The sequence below is a fragment of the Varroa jacobsoni genome, unplaced genomic scaffold (genome assembly GCF_002532875.2).
Source record: "Varroa jacobsoni isolate VJ856 unplaced genomic scaffold, vjacob_1.0 scaffold_304, whole genome shotgun sequence".
NCBI classification, from domain to species: Eukaryota; Metazoa; Arthropoda; class Arachnida; order Mesostigmata; family Varroidae; genus Varroa; species Varroa jacobsoni.
In genome coordinates, this window is record NW_019213206.1 from 97105 (window position 1) to 119230 (window position 22126).

General features: G+C 40.9%; 1 long non-coding RNA gene across 3 annotated transcripts in view; it reads left to right on the plus strand.

The window, feature by feature from the left end:
• The window catches only part of LOC111259196 (uncharacterized), a 40036-nt gene extending 18407 nt beyond the window's left edge, over window positions 1-21629 (plus strand). For all 3 annotated transcript variants that reach the window (XR_002679480.2, XR_002679481.2, XR_015310476.1), the window contains one exon: window positions 1825-21629. This is a non-coding gene — a long non-coding RNA (uncharacterized LOC111259196). The remainder of the gene's footprint in view (window positions 1-1824) is intronic.
• Window positions 21630-22126: the final 497 nt, after the last annotated feature.

Here is a 22126-nt window from a genome sequence, read left to right on the forward strand (position 1 = left end):
CGAGCGGTAAGCAAAGCTCGAAAGCTGACATTACACGGGGTTAGTATGTGGGCATAGCATCTTCCTTTTTTGACGATTGCTCCCTCTATCTGCTCTTCACGTTTCCTCATATTTTTCCCGGCCGCCGGTCAGGTTCTATTCCGTCGTCCCAGCGGCCCTTTCAACGAACCGAAACAAGCCAAGGCATTGTTCGACAATCGTACAGTAAACTATATAGCAGTAGCAGAAGAAAACCGTTGCTTTGCCTGTAATTGCCGTTTGGTTTCTACCGACGGCGAGTTGTACCGAAGGAATAAGTAGGCCGATAGAAGGCGACAAACAGAACGACAGCGAAAAACATTAAGGCTGGCCACGCTTATCCCGGATCCCGGAAAATGAGCGAATGGCTCTAGAGAGTCACGGACAGGTGGGCGATAAAGCTAGAGGCCGGTTGCGACCGCCGCACTATCAGTCTGGTGGTGCAATAAAGAGAATTATTAGACTACAGCGTTGCCGACTGCCGTTAGGAATATACGTTTTGTTAGCTAGATGACTACACGATTGGTTGGATTGGTATAGCACTCTTTGTATCATCACTGAATGTGTGCGGGCACATCGAGTATTATTGGTGTCGTCGGCGACGTTCGCGACAGGATGCGTGTATGAGTAGCAAGACAACGCTAACCGGTGCAGCCAAGCAAGTAAAGACGTGTTTGCCAAGGGGTCGAGTGGCAGCTTCAGAGCGTTCGCCGTCGGCCATGGCGCAGGATTTAAAGGTGCTAGCAGAATTGAAACCCCCCATTGCCACTGCAAGCGATGCCGCCGACTTTTGGGGACCACACATATGTTGCACGTTCAAACAACGTTTATACTCGCCCTATATCATCTTCCTCTCCCATTTGACTTGTGTCCGCTGCCTCTAGTGCTTCTATGACCACATCTGCTCGTTCATAAGTTTGTCTGAGCCTCTTCCACCGTCACCATCACCGTCCCACTTCTGCGTTACTCCAATGTTTTTCAACTTACTTCCACGCGCTTGTCTCTACTTGTTAATGGTGCCGCTTATATAGGGTCTCCCGTTCCGCGTCTCGTGTGCTGTGTTGAAACAAGGTGACTAGCTGGCATGCTGCTTGTGTGCGCCAGCGTAAACAGGAAGGTTTGGACGGAATCCTGTCAACAAGCTATGGTGGCCTCATCAGCCACGGCGCTCTCGTTTCAAAGGGTTGATGGCAGGTCATGCGGACCTGGCAACCGCTAGAGGCTGCTAGTAACCAGAGCAAGCCAAGCGTTGCCAGTCAAAGTGGAATAGCGGCAGCAGTTCCCTAGGGCTGCTGATTCTGCTAGCGCAGCCCTAGCTCAACGGAGATGACAGATGTTCGTTGCGTTTCACCCGCCAGAAAAAGGGCCTCTACAACGACTCTGCCACGTACAGATGGCTGGTGGCATGGCCTAAGTGTGCACTACTCCTCTTGTTCTTCCAACTTGGCGCTTATCTAAGCGGCAGGAATATGCATGTTCTAGGAATAGGCAATTGCTGAAGCTATTTCGCTAGTCTGTCGTTCGGCTTTGTATGCGTCGGGCCGAAGTCAAGGCGAAGTAAAGGTAGGCCTAAAGAGGAACGGAGAAAGGGTTGACTGAGATATCACTTCCGAAAAATTCCAGTACCTTAACCATTTTTAGGCTACTTATGATAGCTGCTGTTGGAATCCTAGGGGTGGTGTCGTTCACGCGACGTTCATGTGGTATGTCTATGCGATACGTAAGAGTAATTGACAGGTAACAGACGCAAAATTCACAGAAGGAAAACAGGCTTAAACAAAACTCACTATTTCGCACTGTTTCCAGCATGCGGGGCCAGTACGAAGAAACTCCTACTCTTCTCGCCGTGGCCGTTGTTACTTGCGCCTTTGTCTGTGTTTATTCTAGGGAGTGATGTGGTGACTGAAGCAGCGTGCGACTTGTTCTGCCAATCTGCTTGCGTGGCGTAGATTGCAAAAGGCCCAATGTCTTTTTTCCGGCGATAATGCCTACAAGCAGAAACTGGTCATACAATCCAAATATGTCTTCAATTTGAGGACCAAAAGTCCAGAATCGCCGAATAAAGAATACTATGCCTAAAACAAACTCCGGCTTATTGTATCTGCATCCAGTGTCATAACTAACCGTAACGCAGCATTATTTAATCTTTTGTAAAATAAACCGATTCGTTGAGTCACATCAGTTCCCTATACAATCTGTCCGCCAATTGACTAAATAGACATTTTGGGTCCTTGCAGTAAGAGCTTTTTATTCCAGTACTCCATCCTACTCTGTCAACACAGATACATGGAGACGCTCTTTTCTACGTGCTTTTTTGCTTGAACACCTAGCTTTCGAATCTATTCAAATATTGCAAGGCCGGTACTTATATTGGCAATACTTTACTTTTTATCAAAAACCAAACATTTTTTTTTGTTTTTCTAAAAGCCCAATAAGGCATTTTCTCAGGGAGGGTGTTGGCTATGGCTGCGAACCTAAGTAGCATAAAATTGTGTGCCTGCGTACCAACTCTCGAAATTTCCTTTCACTGCTTCGTATATACTGACTACTCTTTTTGTGCTTTTCTTAATACCTCCCATTTCCATAAAGTTTGCCTCGATACCTTAAGTTACCAATCACTCCATCAAAAACTATTTTTTTTTTCTAACCCCCACAGTATACTCTGTTTGCCTTCTTTCCGCACCCGTGAGCATCGCTCACTCTCCTTATCCCTGTTATCTGTTCCTAAGCGCTACGTCGAGACCCGCATTTACTGCAGAAAATCTCGTCTTTCTGAATATTTCAAATAACAGTGACTAAACACATCTACACAGTGCTGTAAAACAAACTTGTTCCTTGCGACTGAGTGAAAAGCACTCCTTTATACTAACTAGCTGTCTTTTTTAGCACACAGTTGTCTCAGGCCAAAGAATATCAGCTATTTTAAGTACAGAACGGTAGTTCCATCTATGTGTTGTACTAACGGCCAATAAAGTGAATATATTAACTGAGTAACGATCTGTTAAAACAGCAGATTAAGAGTGCCATCTCGTGCGTACAGCACAGCCGGAACTGTATCTCGACAGCGGTGTCCCATTCGAATGTAACTTATCTTGCAAAAATGTGTTATTTATGTTTTTAAGGGATAAATCTATTGGAATAGATAGAATGGCTTTAAGACATAAACATGTTTTTCTTGTAAATAACACGCCTATAGCGTCTATACTACGTCGTTCTAAAACACCTACAGGTACGATTCGGTTATTGTGTTTAGCGTCTGATTTGGCTGCCTTTTTATTTTACTTACAGTCATTAGTTAATCAAATAAGGTCACCTAGAGCTTAACATAATTTCGCATTTAATGGCTGACTAAAAATATGCATTTTTTTTCCATACGAAAGCTGTCTTTTCCAACGATAGTGCATGTGGTAACACAATCGCTCAAGGAACACTTGTGGAGGCGAAAGCACGCACTTGTGCGTGCGGTGCGATAGCCGTTCACCACAGTCTGTATGAACAATCGGTTGGAGCCATTACGCAAAGTCTCCGGTCTTCTTCCTGATCTCGGATTTCGTCTTCTTCCATTCAACGCGAGACGTAAATGGTTTGTGGCATAATGTATAGCATTCATCGCTAGTCAGTGGCAATGACATTGTTATGACCGCAGATTATTTCGGTATTAATTTCAATCATTTTGGTCCTTCTATGACTATTGCATGAATTCGTAATGTCAAAGTGTGCAGTGGGTAATGTAACATCGGGGGGTAAGGGATACGTTTATCATCAAGGAAATCGAAATCGAAAACGGTGCGCGACGCAATCAGGAGACAGGATGATTCTAACCGGACGACAAAAACAACTACCTTGTAACGATATCAGTTTTGTAAGGACATTGTCACGTCGTATCGAACTGAGCGGTTTAAACGAGCGTTAGCCAAGAGATCAGAAGCTGTGGAATTGTTAAATGAACTAAGCAAGCGTAAAGCTAGGCAACTGAAGACTGCGAAGCAATCCAGCAAAATGTTCCGCAGTCCAACATATACGAACAATAGTCATAAGTACCATGATTCCTATCGACGATGCAGGAGCGTTACATTGTGGGATTATGGAAAAACGAGACTGTAATAAGGTAAATGCTGTCCTGGCTTCAGAAACGATTGTCGGATGAAGACTATGTAGCCAGGGGAAAGCAGAATGAGGCAGCTTTCACGTAAGAGCCGCATGCAGATATTAAATTCGGGTGCGGAATTGAAGTTGACAATTTATAGGTGGCCTTATTCGGTTCGTGAATAGCTATATTTTGCTACAGTGCTTTCACGGGCAACAAACGAGGGCGCAGGAATAGCATTACGAGATCTGAACGTGACTCTCAATGCTATTAGAAAGTTGCCATCGAAGAGGCACGCCGATATTTAGTGTACGCACGAAGTGTGCATTGCACGAGCACGCGAGGTAATCTTTGCTCGGTGTGTATAGTATATATCATTATTTGCCGCCTTAATTATGCCAAACTGGCGTGATGACATCTAGGGCTCATATTAGCATATTTGATGTTACGTATAGAACATCTCTCGCTATATGGCGAGGAAACACCCATCGAATGAGGAAATTCGGTAAGTCGACCGCTTGCTTCTCGCTTAGTATAGCATGTTTCGCTTAGCATTCGTTCTTAATTCGTTGATATCAGAAACACTGGCCGGGTCGTTGTGGTTCTCGTAGAGAAAACTGAATTTTATACTTGTCACTCGTTCTTATGTGACTTCTACATACAATAGGCACAAATGAGAGTCACTTATCTCTTCAACTACCTGTCAATAGGTCCTCGGTTGATCTACGTAAGCAGTGGGTTGGGTTGCATGACAGAAAATATACCAGCTCTATTAACAGACGATTTCCCACGGTCTCGCAACTGAGTACGGATGTTGCAACTTCTAAATCTAATTCGATCGGGAGCTGCTGGCTGAGTTGTTTTCGTCTCAAGTTTTGCAAGTTAAAACGTTTTGGCACGCCCAGACTATGGACTATCTATCACGCAAAGATCTTCATCTCGAAACTTAGACAACCACTTTGTAATAGTTGTAACAAACGCCGAGCTATGACCAAAAGTAAGTTAAAATGTCGAACATTTAAAGAATAGGTAACGTACAATACCTCAAGCGACCTTTCTTTTTGCAACTCAGCTTGGATATATATCATATCGTCACCAAACAGGGCTAACAATTAGCTGCGGTGTCTGAGCTAAAGCAGAAAGGTTAGCTTTTCCTAAAACAGTCGAACTGAAACAAAAAAATGTTTAAGCTATTAGTTTATTATTATCAATTTTTATCGATATTTTTACTTTGTTGAAAAATATCAGTTATGAAGACTTTACAAAGTTCAATTAGACTTGCTCAGTCATTATGAGATCCCCGTAACCTACATATAATTAATCTATGCTATTCCTAATAACATATCTGCGGCATCTTTTTGGTGGTATAATAAGCGCCATGTAATATCTAATGTAATGCATATCTAAACCAACGGTACAGCGTTCTATATCTCATTAATGTCTCTAAATAAATAGAAAAAACAACTACCGTTATCCGAATTTCTTATCTGGCAGTGGCTTAAAGTTAGATAGTCTAAGAACTCCACCTCAGTTAAGACCCTTTCAGGCCTCATTAGCGAAAAGCAGTAACGGCGGCTATTGTCTATCGCCTTATGGCCACTCGGATAGAAGTAAATTTGAAATTTTTTCTGGCCTCAAGCCCAAGTCGTTGGTAGCCTAGCAGAAACCCAGCTTTTAAGATTTAACTAATAGAGTAAGTAGTACGCGAGTGCGCGAAATAATGTTGACATTATTAAGAATAAATGTTAACCATTAATCCTCAGCACGCTGAAGCTACAAACTGATTCTATCACTGCTGAAGATAAGTTGGTTGCTTTGATTGATGATGAAAACCTGGATATGCTTAAGCATATTAGCGTACATCGACGGTATTCTACTGGAGTGAAATGTGTTTATCTGCCCATAAGAAACGATCGAATTGCCAACTCCGAATTCCCAAACGCCGTTGCCGTAATCTTGTTTTCAGAACACTGCCAAGACTCAGCAATGAGTGGCCTAGAAGATGGAGTTAGATAGAAGTGATATTAAGAGAGACATAATAATATCGCAATCTATCTCAGTCGTTTAGAAAACTATTAGAGCGTTTAACATGTAACCCCGACTAGGCGTTAGGCTCAACGAAAGGTGTCCCATCACCACCTAAAAGATGCGTTACTTGAAAACAAGACAGGGTAAGCTAATACTACAAACGACGTGCAGCACAGCTAGAGCCCCATCCATGTCTTAAGATGATAAATGAAGGCACTGAGGCCATTCTATGCATCATTTATGATCCAAGCATGAGGAAACCCGTCAGGGTAATTTTAGAAAGTAACCAATGAGAATAGTCTCTGTTGTTACATGCAGCAACTCTTAAAGGCCCAACGAAAGTGACCCGATAGCTACAACCTTCCACAGAGTTTTCGCAAGAACTAACAAATTGAAAAACTTGCCCCTATTTTGCAGCTCGGTGAATCTGTCTTTGAATACCTTGAACTTACCTGCCAGTAATTGGCATGGTTTTTTCTACACCAGTAAGTCTACCAACAAAAATGCTGTCCGTATACTCAATGAGTAAATATATAGTTCCAGCCACTATTAGAGAGTTGCGAGTTGATAGTAAATATAGACTTAGATTTAATACAGTTTTGGTTCGACATGAACTCACGGAACGGCTACAAAACAAGTATATTTCACAAAAGCGTCTTTGTCAGCTTCGTTAAAAATTGATTTCCTTTTCTGGAACACATCGCAGTCAGTTTTCCTACGCCCTATCCTGAGCTGACATAAGACTATGTCACAACCGTAAATTCGCCAGTTTGTTGTTGTCTTATTTTTAAAAATTACTGATGTTTACTGGCCGTCTTATTATTCATGGATTGCGGCTGGGAGCAAAAACAGCCATTTCCAACAACACGAAGTTTCAGAAGATGGCAACGCCAGGAACGCGGAGCACTGCAACATTTGGCTCCTCGCGTTATGTCAATATACCGTTTTCGTGACGTTCGTCCTAACGATAGAATACGTCAAGCAATTTCTATGAGAATTACGAATCCAAGAGTAGTCAGTCACGGCATTTTGCCCTGTTCTATCCTTCTGCTTGTCCTAAGTTGGATGCGTACTTAACTAAATAGCCTCGAAGGTGGAACAATATTTGGGCATCGTTGACATTTCTGGGTCGTGGCAAACTTCGCCACGGAATTTATTTTACTACATCGTCTTCAATTCGACGAATTACAAAGACATGCAAATTGGCCAACTTTCTTTGTGTGGAGATTCGTTGGCTTATTTTTTGTTCTAGCAATACATGTTGTGTATGTACGACCATCCCTGTTTTCGCATGTATATAAATTGCACCGGAAGTTGAGCGGAGAACTAGAAATTAACGGCTGTTTATCGCACTTTCAGTTTGGCAAATATTGATTCAGATCAATGGAACACAGAGAAGCCGATTTCATGTACATTTCAGAATTTTGTAAAGCTTTGGGACAGATTCTTTGGGAACGCTGTACTTTGATTTGCAGCCAAGACCTATTAAAAATCTTCGGAAAAAATCGGTACTGCTAAAATGTGTGACATCAAGAGTCGAGGGCCTATATCTGAGGATTAGTACGTACTTTCTGTATTCAAGATTATCAAAACCGAATACACATCACTATTTACTCTGGAACCCAACGTTCCTGTGTCCTTACCTCTTACCAATCCATTACACACCAAGGTTCCTATTTGGACGCGACAAATCGAACTGTCTTGCCGGACATGCCAAATCCACAGGCAGACTACGTTTGTGTTTTCGAAGTATACATACGTAGATTATTGACAAATATACTGACAGGGCAAGGCTATCTATCTTTCAATAAAGGCCGGTCGTTTAATGTAGCTGCGAATTATGCCGGTTCACGTTGCTTGCCGTAGGGACGTTTCGTGTGATTGTTAAGTCATTTTGCTTCCAGTAAACTCTACTACCAGCGCAACGGGGATGCATTGATGTTCTCGAACGCTGGACGTTTCGAGAAGGCGTTGTCATAGGCAGGAACACCGTACGCAACAAGTCACACAGAAGCCCCCATCGACATGTTCTAACCCATAACTTGTTCGGGCAGTTCGGCTGCGATAGGGCTGTTTCGCCCTTAAAAGCGTGACCTTTATCACTGTAGTGACATCGTTGAATTCGACCAGGCAGTGGATATGACCTTTATTTACCTTCATAACCATGACGACTGAAATCCTATTAAGGCCACAGGCTTTGAATTTGGAGATGTCTTATCTCTGTTGCGATATATCACGTGTGATACAAGTGAATACACTGTAGATGAACAAAGAATATCGTTTTATGTCAAAGTGATAAACGCTATTTAGCAAAAAAACTATTTTGACATATTTTAGAGATGTAAAATTTGAGTTAGCGATTTCTCCACATCTAAAGAAAATCATCAAGTTGACTTCTATTGAACTCTTTTACGCACAAACCTGCGTTAGACTTTGCCTACCACTGCACGACAGTTCATTTAGAAAACGTATCGGGGCCTTCGTGGGGCTGTTTTCGTGTCACTCTCGAACGAACATTTACCTAAAATCTCATGGAATACATAACATTTACAAATCATAGATATCTCGTTGGCAGTTACCCAATTCTGTCTAATATACTGTTATATATATATATAGTATAGTTATATATAGTCGTATAGTTATAATCGTCGTAATCGTTATAATTTACTCAGTATTATGTCACATTTAGCTGCGAAGATGCTAATGAACTTTGATTGAATTTATTGGCACATAATTGAAGGCGGTTAGTTGGTAATATCAGGTGTGATTTAGTAGCTAATTTTTCCTTCCCATAAGGCATGCCACCTTTGTGTTCGCAGTGCTACGCTATAGACTGCTTCATACTGTCGAGAATCATAATGGCCAACTATGAATAAACCAGCTCTGTAAAGCGTTCAGGAAGTTGTTGAATATCCGTAAATTCATAAACAGGACACTGTTTTAGTTCGATTTTATAGTTCTATTTTTTCGTATTTGGCCTTTCTGCTAACGATATGCCTATTGGCTTTTATCGGATCTGATCTGCTCTTCGATTTGACCCCCTTCCGACCGACGTTATCCAACAAAGCCTTCAGACCTTCTTCGCTTCAGCCTACAGCTTGCCACTCAGTGGTTGAATCGTACTCCGTACGTGTACTACAAGAATCGTTGAGAGTTCGAATTAAAAACAAGTTTTGAAACGTGCATCATACAGTCAGGAGGCTTCATTATGTATACGCATTACATTAGAAGTTTACTAGATCTACAGCCGACGTATCGATTGTCCCATATTGTTTCGCGTACCTTTCGACTATATATGGAAGGACTTCCACCTGAACAATTTTCACAACAACCTAGTTATGATGCCACGGTGATATTTCGTTTATAAAATCAATCCACTAAGTTGTTCAATCATTCAGTTATTAAGTAGCATATTCAGGTGAGCATCAGTGAAAATGCAGTGAAAGGCTGGCTATTTCTCTTCGTTTTCGCGTCTCCTGTCAGCCTGCTAACAGGTCACGAAGGTATTATGTAGCTTAGTTGCCATCGTATCTGGCAATGATTTATATATGAGTGGAAACGCCGTGCTCTGCTCGTATGCACTAGACAAGGCTATGTTAGCCCAGTACCGAATCAGATGCTCCGACATACGCCCAGCTAGAATACGCGCAACGACGAGTTGACATTGGAGGCATCCATGCACTGGAGGCCATGTTGCACATTGATGAATGGCGAACGTTGGACACCGTCTGGAGAAAGAGCTTACCACACGATACGGTAACGTGGGCATATCAAATGGCTCGAACGAAACAGGATGTTCTATCGAAGGATGTTCTATGCTCGAAGCACTGCTGTGTCGACTGTTGCATGAAGCCTCTTACCGTGTTCAATACACGGAAATTCGTATAGCTCAGTCAATAGGTGCCCTTTATTGCTGTCGTATATCGATAACCAGGAACACAATGAATAGCTGACGTATCGTAAGAAGACAATTGTTAACGACACTACCGTATAAGTAAAAAATTGTTTTACGTACGTTTAGTTAAAAATGGTCGAATCTGTACATTCATCTACTATTTCAGTTCATGGGGACCACTATAGTTATAATAGTGCCAGTAAAAAGAAAACTTGAGGAGTCGTGATGATTAGTACCAGCCAAAAAGATTGAGGAACGAACTGTGCTACGCCAGTCTTGAACCTTCCCGAGAAACTGGGTCGATATATGTTCGGGACACGCAAATTGTTTCCAGCGTTTTCGTGCCGTTGCATTTCTAGGTTATCATATGGCAATTTGTTTTTCCTAAGCAACGTCCGACCACGGTTGAACCTATGAACTAGGGTAGGGTTACCAGCAGGTATTCATGCCACAGGACCTCCTGAACCTCCCATGGGGCTAGCGCAAAACATTCTTTGAGCTAAACAATCCCTTACCATCAATGCCCGGCCTTAGAATGAATAAATAACCACATATGCATGCGTGCGTACTGTGACGGAGGCTCGTATACGGCCGTAGATGCCACTTCAAAAGAAAAGATCTGTTTGGAACGATACTCAATCGAGCGGCGTGCCAATGCGGGCTTGAGAAGAGTTCGCAAGCAGGAAACGAAATAGTGAAAGGGAGGCGAAGGGCCGGGAGGTGGGAGGGCAGTGGGGTGCAAGCAGAAACTAGCGCAAAAAAACACAGATATTCCTGTGATTTAGCCGGCTTCGCGGCGTATTACCGCAGGCCCATTGTAGTTAAACAACAACGAGCTAATTCTGGACGTAGATGCATATGTCGGCTTTTGTCGGTCAAGTAAACTCTTTGCTAAAGATATCATTGTGTGACAATCAACGACTATTATGACCCGTTTGATTGCTCTATGGATTAGGAATACATTTGCTTGAAGTCCGTTCGTATCTTCTTCTTGAGTTTGTGTTGGTTTTTGACATAGTTTCGGTAAAATATAATTATTTACCCACGAACATTCATCGAATGGCGTGTGCTTAATAGTGTTCTCTGATCTTGGTTCACTGCTTTTGCAAGTTACTACTGCCAGAATATTATTAGGAAATAGCATCTATACTTAGCGCAGTGGTCTGTAAACGCTATTATATTTTTAAAATATATATTTAATTTTTTTTAAAAAAAAAACATATTTTCAGCTGATTCATCGGGAGACAAAATCGGTAATAGTTCGACTCGGGCTAGATAGGCTATGGCTGAAAATATCCAATACTCATTATATATTGTATCTATTAGATTATGAATTCATGATCATGCGTGTTATCTTTTGGCTGACAACTATTCTTAGTTGGCTTTCGAGTTTCACAGGCGTTCATTTCGTTGGACGAAATTCAGTTTATTCTATCTCATAGCAGCTAGCCCACAGCATGACCTTCTCGAATCGTAGGTCATGTCTAACCCTTCAGAATTTTTTGTGACAGGTGTTCATCTTGCATGTCCGGCCACGATAGTATGCAAATATGATCTATCGACTTTGCCCTAAAAGGTATTATGCACCAATACGCGCTCCTTTATTTGGATGTAGTCGGATCCATGAGGCACCCGAAGTTTATGTATTCCTCGGCATACAGATGGAGAGCCACTTCTTTTGCTTCACGCACAGGGTATGTTCTCGGTTTGTCCTGTCTAGAAATGTAAGTTTCGATTTTTAAACGGCTTCAGCATCGACGTAAATGGTCCAGGTCGCGCAGTTCAGTCTTCTCTTGTCGTAACACGTTTAATAACGGCCGAGGACTCATACAGGTGACATGTGTATTGCGCATTCTATAATAGCGTTGTTTACAAAAATCAGGTATATTTAGTGCCAGAAGTTCTTGTTTTGGTTTCCCATTATCTTCTAAACAACTCTGCTGCTATATAGTTCATGCTCAAATGAATCTTACGTTGGTTCGCACGCATCGACGACTTAGTTCGACAAGCCGCCACTCCATCGCTTATAAGTTATTTCGCCCGGCATATATCAAATCAAGTTCTCTCGAAGTACAAATCTACCCGCTTTTATATACCGGTTTGTCGACCAACGTAAACAATTAATCGAAGATGTCTAGTCCGAACCAATGTGGCACATATGGCGTTGGGTATTTTTCAAAACAAAAATTATCTTGCTAGATTTCAAGCTACGGGCTTTCAAAGTATCATGTTGTTCTATCGTTTTTTCCATTGGATATCAAAGTGTACCAAATAAACTGGGATAACTTGCTCAATCAGTTCAAGTAGTGCTACAAGGTGGCGGCGGCCATTTCTCCTGCATCGCTTCTGCACAATCCATCTTTCTAACATTTCTACTTAATTTGATAAAACTATTTGTATCACTTGAAAGGCTTCACGGTAGAACGAGCTCTGTTTATCATTTGGCAAATAGCCTTTGTCACACGCACTTTTCGCGGTCGTTAGTGCTGTATTGTGATAATTCAGCGTCCGCCAATCTGCAGCCATCGTGACGCTGTTTCCTAGGACGGGCAGGTTTCAGCGAGCACAATGACACGAGATTTAGCTAACTTTAAGTTTCTAGCTTGACGGCAAGTACACCTGTACTCGTCCTTCAACCTGAAGGGTCAAAAAGAGTTACGGTTTAGGCAGCTTTTTTACTAAACAAGTGGAATTCTACGGTGTGGCACTTTGTTTCTCGAGTAATTTTCAACCGGAGTTTTAGGTTAGAGCGTAGCTGTAGCAATGGTATGGCGACCAGTCTAATGATAGTTCCCTTAACTTTGTCGCTTTTTTCGGAACGAATCTCTGTTCATAGCCTAATATGTATTCATATTTTAGATGCATAGTTCGTAGAGTTTTAACATAATCCCGTATAGTGATATAAAAAATATATGAAATATATGCATTATTTGATAGCACTATTGATCGAGGCAGCCACATCCCGACCTCGTTCTAGCCTTTGAACACCGAAAAATCTGTTCGCTGGCGTGAGTCGCAAACGGGCAAGGTAAACTTGCCTTGTCAGTAAGTTCTGATTATCATAAACGTGATCCTTAGAAAATATACTCTTAGTTTTATGACTTCATAATCGTTAACTACATTCGAATAAACGAATGCAAAAAAAATGCTTCTTATCTAGTGATGCGCCTCGTTCTAAAAATGGCATTTAAAAGGCGAGAAAATGAACAAAATAAACCAGAATAACCATGGTTGTCTTTTTGTACTTACTTTCAAGTTACGCGAGGCATAACATCTGCTGCTGACTTCAAATCATGAAATAACTGGATGTTGATTATTGTATTCATAACCAATAAAGTATCCTAATCAGTGTTGGGTTTAATAAAATAAATGGCATCTGATGTGCTTGTTGAATTTAACAGGTTTACGAACGGTATCGAACATGAAGAACATTATTGAAAACGTCAGCTATCATGCTCTTGTTTCACATATAGCTAAGGTTGGCAAACATTCGTATGCATTTTTAGTCTTTATTCGATTATAAAAACATGTTTTTATTCATTTATACAGATTTCATGGTCGTCACGTATTGGAATTACGGCTGTGGGCATTGAACCTTACCAAAAAGTAAGCACAGCGTCCCTGAAGAGTAAAACATACTTCTGAAATAAGAACTGACTCTATCGATACGTTCTTGCAAAATTAGGGTCACGTAATTAAGAAAGCTTTGTGTTGTATATAGCAGTGCTAAGAATACCCCTTTTTGGGTACTCTGTTCAGTGATAGATCCCATTTAATGTAATACTATGAAGTTAATGAACATTTAACTTCATCCAAAGATAATCGCGTCCCGTACTCGTATTAGCGATATGAAAAGTTTTCCTCATTTCCTCATTCGAAGGAATGACGTCCTGAAAGTGTTCGCTTTCGAATTTTAAAAGGTCATTTATGATCTGTTCTGATAAGTAGCGACCCACCAATTACAAACAAAAATCTATATGTTCTATTCAAATGTTATATTATCATATGTAATAAGATAGCCGTATGTTTAGCAGGCGTCGTCGTTAACCGTCAGGGCTAATAAACCTCGTGCAGCTGTGCGATCTATCTAGTAAGGATAACAAATAGCGTTTTTATCAATGAACAATGTTACCAACTACTCCTTAGACGAAACGGATTGAAGTAGCAGGACGCAGCATTTCCAACGAGTCGGCAACGTTATTCATGTTTGTTTACATTAATCTAGATAAAAATTTCAAGATAGAAGGTCTTCTCGCAAACATGGTTTGAGCGTTGCCGTCGGGCTGAGTGCAAAGCCTGTGAAGAACTCTTTACGCTCTTTAGAGATTCAGCTGCCTTATATGATTTCTGCTACAACCGGCGCATACGTAAGGTAATATGAAGTTGCCAGGAAGGGTCCTGTCAACAGCCGCCGGCTCAACAAACAAATTCATGGTAACGGTTGAAGCTATTCCGAAACCTGAGCTACAGCTGGTCTGTGTCGGACCCACAAACATCTGTGCATCTATGTGCGTGAGTTTTACTGATTGCTCATTGCTTGTGTTCCGATGCTTCTTTGCCGTATCGCGGGACATTGTTCACGATGTATCGGTCGGCTAAGTGATACGTGTTATATCTGTAACTAGAGGTCATTTTTAGCTTACTTCCATTTCGACGTTGTCCTACACCATTAATTGTCGCACTGGTCATCCTCAATAGCGTTATGTTATCGGGCGCCATTGTGTAGCGTCCAGTAACAAGACACCTGTGTTTCTACTGACAAACTAGTTCTATTTCCTGCTGTGAAAAGAATCGGCCACGTGCGAGCTGTGTGCAGGAAGCTAAACCTGTTATCCTTGTTAGAGTGCATGTCTGACCGCGGGGTACCCGTACGACAGTTTATCAAATGAAGTTAATAGTTGAGACTGCAAACTGAGCAGATTGGGAAAATAGCTCATTTTGCTCTACACATAAGTTGGAGCTTTGTAACTTGTCTGAACTATTAGTTAGATGGTTAAGATATTGAATAGGCAAGAAATTTGTGTTGAATTCATACTGGCTTGCTTTCTGGATATCGAGACAGATTCTATTAACGAGTAGAACCAAAGTTAACAGCCGGGCAACATGTATCTTGTCTGTGTTACCTGTTGGTTGATAAGTACTTTCATCTTGACCTTTATTCGATTAATCGCCAAGTGATCGATGTAACAATTTAATGTATTAGAAGTGGAAATGTTGTTTTTTTTTTACTCATTACCTTTTTTATTGTGGCTTTTTTATGGATGACGTACCACAAAATGGACAATCTCTCACTTTATTCATATAAAACGATGTTGGCTTAACTTTAAGCGACGATGTTACAAGATTAAAGAATAAATACAATATATTATATCACAGAATTTTTTTAAAAAAAAAAATCATCTATCTAGAATTGATATATTGAAATCAAACGTTATTGCGCCTCTAAACGCCTTTAAATCTCAAAGACTTCTTACATTGACAAACGTGGTATTGACGTTTAGCTAAGTGACTCAATTCAACCACAACAAAAAGCAAGCACCCAGAGACCCTATAAATATTGCGCATTCTTAAGGACAGCAACGCAATATATTTCGGGCTATATTCAATGTATGGCTTTACAGAAATAGACGTGTTCTATAGTTATCTGTTAAGAAAAAAAAGAACATTGTCTATGTCTCGGCATGCCGGACTTCTAACTCTAGATAAGCTCTCCTGCCGGCCAAATTTGGATTTTGTCAAAGTGAGTAAAGCGTCCAAACTGCAATATACGATGCCAAAGCGAAAAACGGAATCGCGTAGATATTTAGGTGGAAGTCAATGAATGACATTAATAGCTATACAACCGTAGAGCGAATATTTCATTAAAGAATTCTATGGGGTTTCTTTTTGTGCCTCCTAGTTGTAGTTTAAGCGCAATTTTCTGCGAGCCCCATTTTTAGCTTATTCATGGCAAATCTGAGCCATGTCATCATAACAAAATATGTCGACTAGTCATTAGAAAGAAACTCCAAACGGAAATGTTACTAAGGTTGGTAGAATCTTAAAGAAATCTAAGCGAAAATTACCATTTAGAGGCACAAAAAAAAAGTCATAATAACAGATTCCCTCTATAGCTTTGAACAGTCCGATATTCATTTACCCCCATCTAAATGTTTATGTGATCCTGCTTTCTACTTTGGCACTATACACTGTAGTTCGGAGATGGCCACAAATATCCCAATCAGGATTGCGGATCCTTTATTTGAATCAAGTATAACACACTTTGGCACACAGGCTATGTGTGATATCCGGCTAAAGTTGATTTCGTATGAAAAGGTGCTTGCAACGCTTAGGATATATTTGGACGCATGATGACTCTGGTGAGTCATCACGCGTTAGTTTAGATAGTTTAGGTATCGTAAATGGAAAGACAGCCACAACTCAGTACCACAACTTGCCGTAGACAAGTCGTGGGGTTTATTTGGTTACTTTACATCTTGAAATAATAAGTAATAAGCCAAAACCTTTCGCATTACTGCTCAAACATACAGACGTACGTTTTTTTGTACAGAGACTTTTTCTATCGAATCCGTATGGCTTTAGCTGACCCTTGAAACGACATTAGTATCGAGGCAGGGCGATGACTGTGCAATTCAACGCTAATCCTAACACAAACAGTATGTGGATTTTCGATACATTCACTAGGCCAAAACGTTGAATATATTGTAAAAACAATACTATTGATCATGTGTATACGGAATGATTTTTCGCCCTTTATCCTCTATGAAGACCCTACATAAATCATACACTAAGAAGGCCAACACTACAATTACGCGCTTCCTGGGAACGCTATATTGTATTTCGTATTGTATATGTACTATCGTGTATATTATAGATCTAAGAATATGTTTTTCGTTAAACACAATCATTTTTCGTTTGTAGCATTCGTGCCGTCACCCCAGTTGATCTTGGAGTCGGTTTGCAAGAGCACGGTAAAGGCTCCCTCCGAATCTCAAATGCCAAATATTTTAAGCAGGTATTATATTCTTTATATTGGTCACTGATGTCTTTTGCTCTTACTTTTTTTTTTTTTGTAAATTAGAAACCTTGCCATACTTACAAGCTATCTTACTAAAGGGTGAAATCCGTACCGCTGCCTGCCGTTCGATCTTCGTAGGCATGTCCTTTCTGAATTGTTCACGCCGCCTTACACACATCTTCTAAAGGAAAGATATTTGAAAACGCAGTGCATAACCACAATAAGGCGGCCTATTAAGCGCTGAGAGGACGCTTCGCTAATTCTACTGTAATTGTCTCGCGATGGTACTGTAAAATGATAATCACAGCGGCAAGCGATAAAATAACCACCTCTATTACTTTAATGCTCTATCATAAGCTCCTAGCAAAATTAGATCTGAATGCGTAACCCTCTACTATAACGCTGAAAACTTAACTCTTATGTAGGAGTACTTCTATGTAAAGCTGTTATACCGAATACTACATATATTAGACAAATTTGCATACAAATGTGTAGCCTTGAAATAATATCTCCCTCTGGCTCGTTTTTGTTCTCGATAGACATGTACATTTTGCGTGGTTCTATTATAAGACGAAGGTTTCTTTCCTGGACGTTCACCGCGATATGAAAAATGAGATTGCAGCGGTATCAGGGCATTTTTTTGAACCGGTTCAAAGCTATAATCGAATAATGAGAGTTGAAAAATAAGGGGATAAAATAACGACCTTCTAAATTATTCAGTAAACAGGGAGAACATCTACCGACTGCATACATGTTACAATTTTTCCCTGCATAAGGGCAACGTTTTTAGTTGCGGCAAAAATGTCCGTCAGATTCCGAAAAACCTTTGCAGAAGCTTTTCGGGAAACCGCTACGTCGTTCAGCTCCGAGTGAGGTTTGTGGTTCGCGTGTTTGTTTTGTCAATTGGCTGGGAATGATAGATTTGTTAAACGACCTAGGATCCGGGCAGTTTCTACATGTCGCGGGCTTTTTATCCGGCGCTAAAAAACTCAAGTACGTGCCCAGGTGCAGCACGTAAGCTATGAGATGGCGACTAGCCTCCGGTGGCGTTAGCGTAATATACGCCTTCGGGGCGAATGTATTTCAAGTTTCAATATAGTTACCCATTAAAATATAAGAGTTTATTTGTGAAATGCGCTGCTTGCGGTGGCTACCGGCCATGCAAGAATGACTCCCATCTAAGTTCCCACCTGGTTAATCGTATATATAAACAGATAGTACTTGTTCCTAATCTTTGACTTCCGGATGGCTTCCGTTGTATAAGCTACGATATATTACAATTCGCGTTAGACGGTTGCCGCAACGTTTACTTTTCAATTTAACAATTTACATGGAGAAAAAGCTAATCGTTATAATTTTTGAGTAAAACAGGGACGATGATTCGCAAAGCTTTTGTTCTATCCAGTCAGAGACGCAAAAACGTCGCACTTTTGCTGTAAAAATTAGCTAAATTGATTAATTTTTAAAATACGCATTTTTGCACTACTTTTACACACTTTCTTGAATTATTTATATCGTGTTATCATTAAGGTGGACACACAATATAACTAAACCAGTTCGGTATTTCGCGCAAACGCGCTACATTTAGATAATCTACGTAAGAAAATGTATCATGAATATGGCAGTGAACAACGATCTGTAGCTAAAAAAGTAAAACATAGCTATTTCTTAAGTCTGTATTGTATATAGTAAATTTAAACAATTGTACGTAACTAAGTAAGAAGAATAATATATTTTTCCATTTCCGTTTGCAACTAGCGAATACGGCAAGGTAACTCTACGATTATTTCAGCACTCGTCACTAACAGGAGTACTCGTATGGGATTTTTCTAATATAACGTGTCACAAAGCGGTTTACTGTATCGGTAAATTTAAGGTTAAGGAAAAAGATAGTAAGGGGCATATTCTACGCGGTATGTATTTAACGACGTAGAGTGCGCTTCAATCGATACATTACGATTAGACGATATTAAATTGTAGCAGGGTTCAACGACGATATGAACAAATAATACTTCTGCCAGCTACAGTTGTTATAATAGGTCAGTTCCTTAAATTCAATACTCGGAACTGATCGTATCGGACAAACCTGCCTAACAGGCTCGACTTCCATTTCGAACCTTCATTCATGCACTTGTGTTAGCCAAAGGTGTGACATGCACACTCTTCCACGAATAGACGAACTATCTACCCATCGAAGTTTGTGTTTGAGATGCAGAGTATCGCTAGCTGACCCGACGGGGGCGGGAGCGATCGATATACGGGGGTGAGGTAAGGCAGTTGAAGACAAGATAGCTGAGCGGCGCGGTGTGGAACACGTTCCATAGTGTGTTCCTTTCCCTAACGTACTCTGAGGTTCAAATCGTCTTCCATGAGGCTAAACTATCGCACGAATATGACGTCACTGTTGCCACCCCCTTGCATACTCTTTTCCTTATTCGTCGATTCAAGAGAGCCGCTAGCAGCCGAGGTCATTTGTATTAAGATAAAGGAACTACGGCCGCTGGAATTAAACAGGCGAGGCGTTTTCTGGGTCGTTCATATGAGCCCGAAGTCGATTCGTAGTGTGGTGATACGCAAGCTCATGAGCGAATAGCTCTCTCTATTGTTTAGCTGTTGTTATTCAGATAAGGAAGACAGTTGGTCCCGTTTCTCATCCGCTTGTTGCCAAGCAAGGTTTACATACGATTGTTGCGGAGCGCTGATTCTGACGTAAACCACCGATGTTTGGTCGCATCCGAGTATGGATATGGAAAAGGGGGCGTGGCTGACGCTTGATGGGATAGTCTGGCCTTGGATGCTCGATTGCTGCAGGGCGTATCGCCGTTGTGGCTGTCTGATCTGCTAAGGTCCCCAGAGAATAAGCCGTTATAGCTGCAATCACTGCTCGGTCAGCCACGCAGCCAATGGCCCAATGAAATCTTGCCGCACTGCTCCCCAGCTTGGCATCGGGTGAAAATCCGAAAGTCACCGCCCGCGGCGTCACCGCCAGATGAAACCAAAGTAGAATAGACTCAAAAGAATGTTCAATTTCCCAAGTAGCAGAACAGTGTCAAATATAAAAAGGACTAACGTAATAGACTGTAGTAACACTGCATGCATTTGCCCCTACTATGAAAACCACTCTTTCTGTAAGAATCGAGGAAGCTAGATATTATCACGTTTTCTATTATGTTGCTTTAACCCTTGACGCATAAAAGGTGCTAATTATACCGTAGATCATAGGTTACATTACAAATGGGTCTTAAGAAGCTTAACCTGTTAAGTCTTTGGATATGCTGGTGCGTAGGCACCGCACTACTTTGTCCACCCTACCGATACTTTTGATGCAACGGGAGGCATTATGAAATAGCTGCATCGAGCTCGCTTCGATATATAATCAAATCTTTCTCTCTTTAATCATTCGAAACCTAATTTAGGTAAGTAAACCTCTACCCTACAATATAATATTAAAATGAACTAAGCGATTATCTAATGAAGGTTGCTATTTAGATTGCGTTGTGTTAGATACCACGCGCTAGGACAGGCAAAAAGTGACTCTATCAAACACACACGCCAGGAGAGGATTAGGTGTAAAACACACTATGATACCTTCATAATTGGCCCCAACAATATTGACAAGTTGAATTATTATTATACATTTATTAGCAGACCCTGGGACGTCTTAGGTAACTGTGGGCTGAAACTTTATCTCAAGTTAATGTGTTGACGTCTTTCATTGGAGGGTGAATTACGTTTGCGTAATCTCTTCGTCATTCCTAGTTCATACCCCCTAAACACAATGGAGTTCTTTACAAAAGATCAGCATGTAGTATACCTGCAACCAATAGTGCACGTGGGTTCGTTCTCCTTATAAAAGGTAAAAAAAAGTAACCTAAAAAAAAGAGCCAATAGTGGAACCGCCGTACACCTAAAAGTATCACTATTTTTCTAAGTCGCAGCGCGAATATATCCAAAAAAAAAATAAAAGTAAGGTTTGGGTGAGACAACATCGCAGACAAAGTGTAAGAACGACTTAGAAATTGGCAATATAACAATAACACAATACCTTTCTATAAGTTTCTGCATCCACGAAGCAGACCAGTGCTTTGCTTGGAACATTTATTTTGGCCGTAGCTTGAACAGGTGCGTCTTCATTAAAAGATCGCTAATTTAACTCGAACGGTGCACTATGCATAGTTTGAAGTGTCATTGAAAATGGGTCGCTTTTGTGGATTTCTACATGTTCCCATATGCAGCTAAATTAACGAAAGAATACGCAATCATAGAATAAAACACAGTAGCCTGTATTAAAGCCGATAATTTTTATACGTACAGATCCAAAATTATAAGAACTTTGATAAAAATGAAAAATGTGAGATATACAAATCAAAGGCTAAATTAGGATTTGATAACGGAGAGTGAAACGGATTTAATATTTGTAGATGTGCGGACTTATTGCGCATCGACGAATTTTCTGGCCCAACGTTGCTACTCGTACATAGTGAATCGGGTAAATCATACGAAGAAACATCGCCTAATCAGCAGAAGATCAACGGGGTGCATCAATACGGTACTTAGATCTGATTTTTCCACTTGGACAAAAAGTTTGCTTTTTTAAGCTGAGTCATTACGAGGTTCTAAGGTCCTGGCTGTAAATATTCTACCGACCTATTACCCTCCCGTAGACTCGACCCTAGCTTAAGTTAATCCCGCTAAAAAGGTTAACAGCGGGCGGAGAAAGTGGAGCACCTCGAACTTACGAAGTGTCGTAACGGTAAAGGACATCCTGCCGTAGCCGGACACGGCAAAGTTACTTGAGTTAGAAAAAGTTAAATTGTTTTTTGCTAAAGCCTTGAAAACAAATTATCAAGGAGCGATGCTCTGTACCTGTGCTTCAGGTCAGCCAATTTCGCTTACTGGTCCTCTTCAGCTACTAGCATACCCACTGAACACGACAAATTTGAAGGTAAAGAAGCGTGTGTAAGTTATTCGTAGTGTCTTCAGCGGGAAAAGGTACGTCAGCTATCTTGAACAATTTAAACATATCGTTGTTAGGAATATGAGCCAACAAACAGATTGCTTCTTCTAGTCTAGCGTGAAA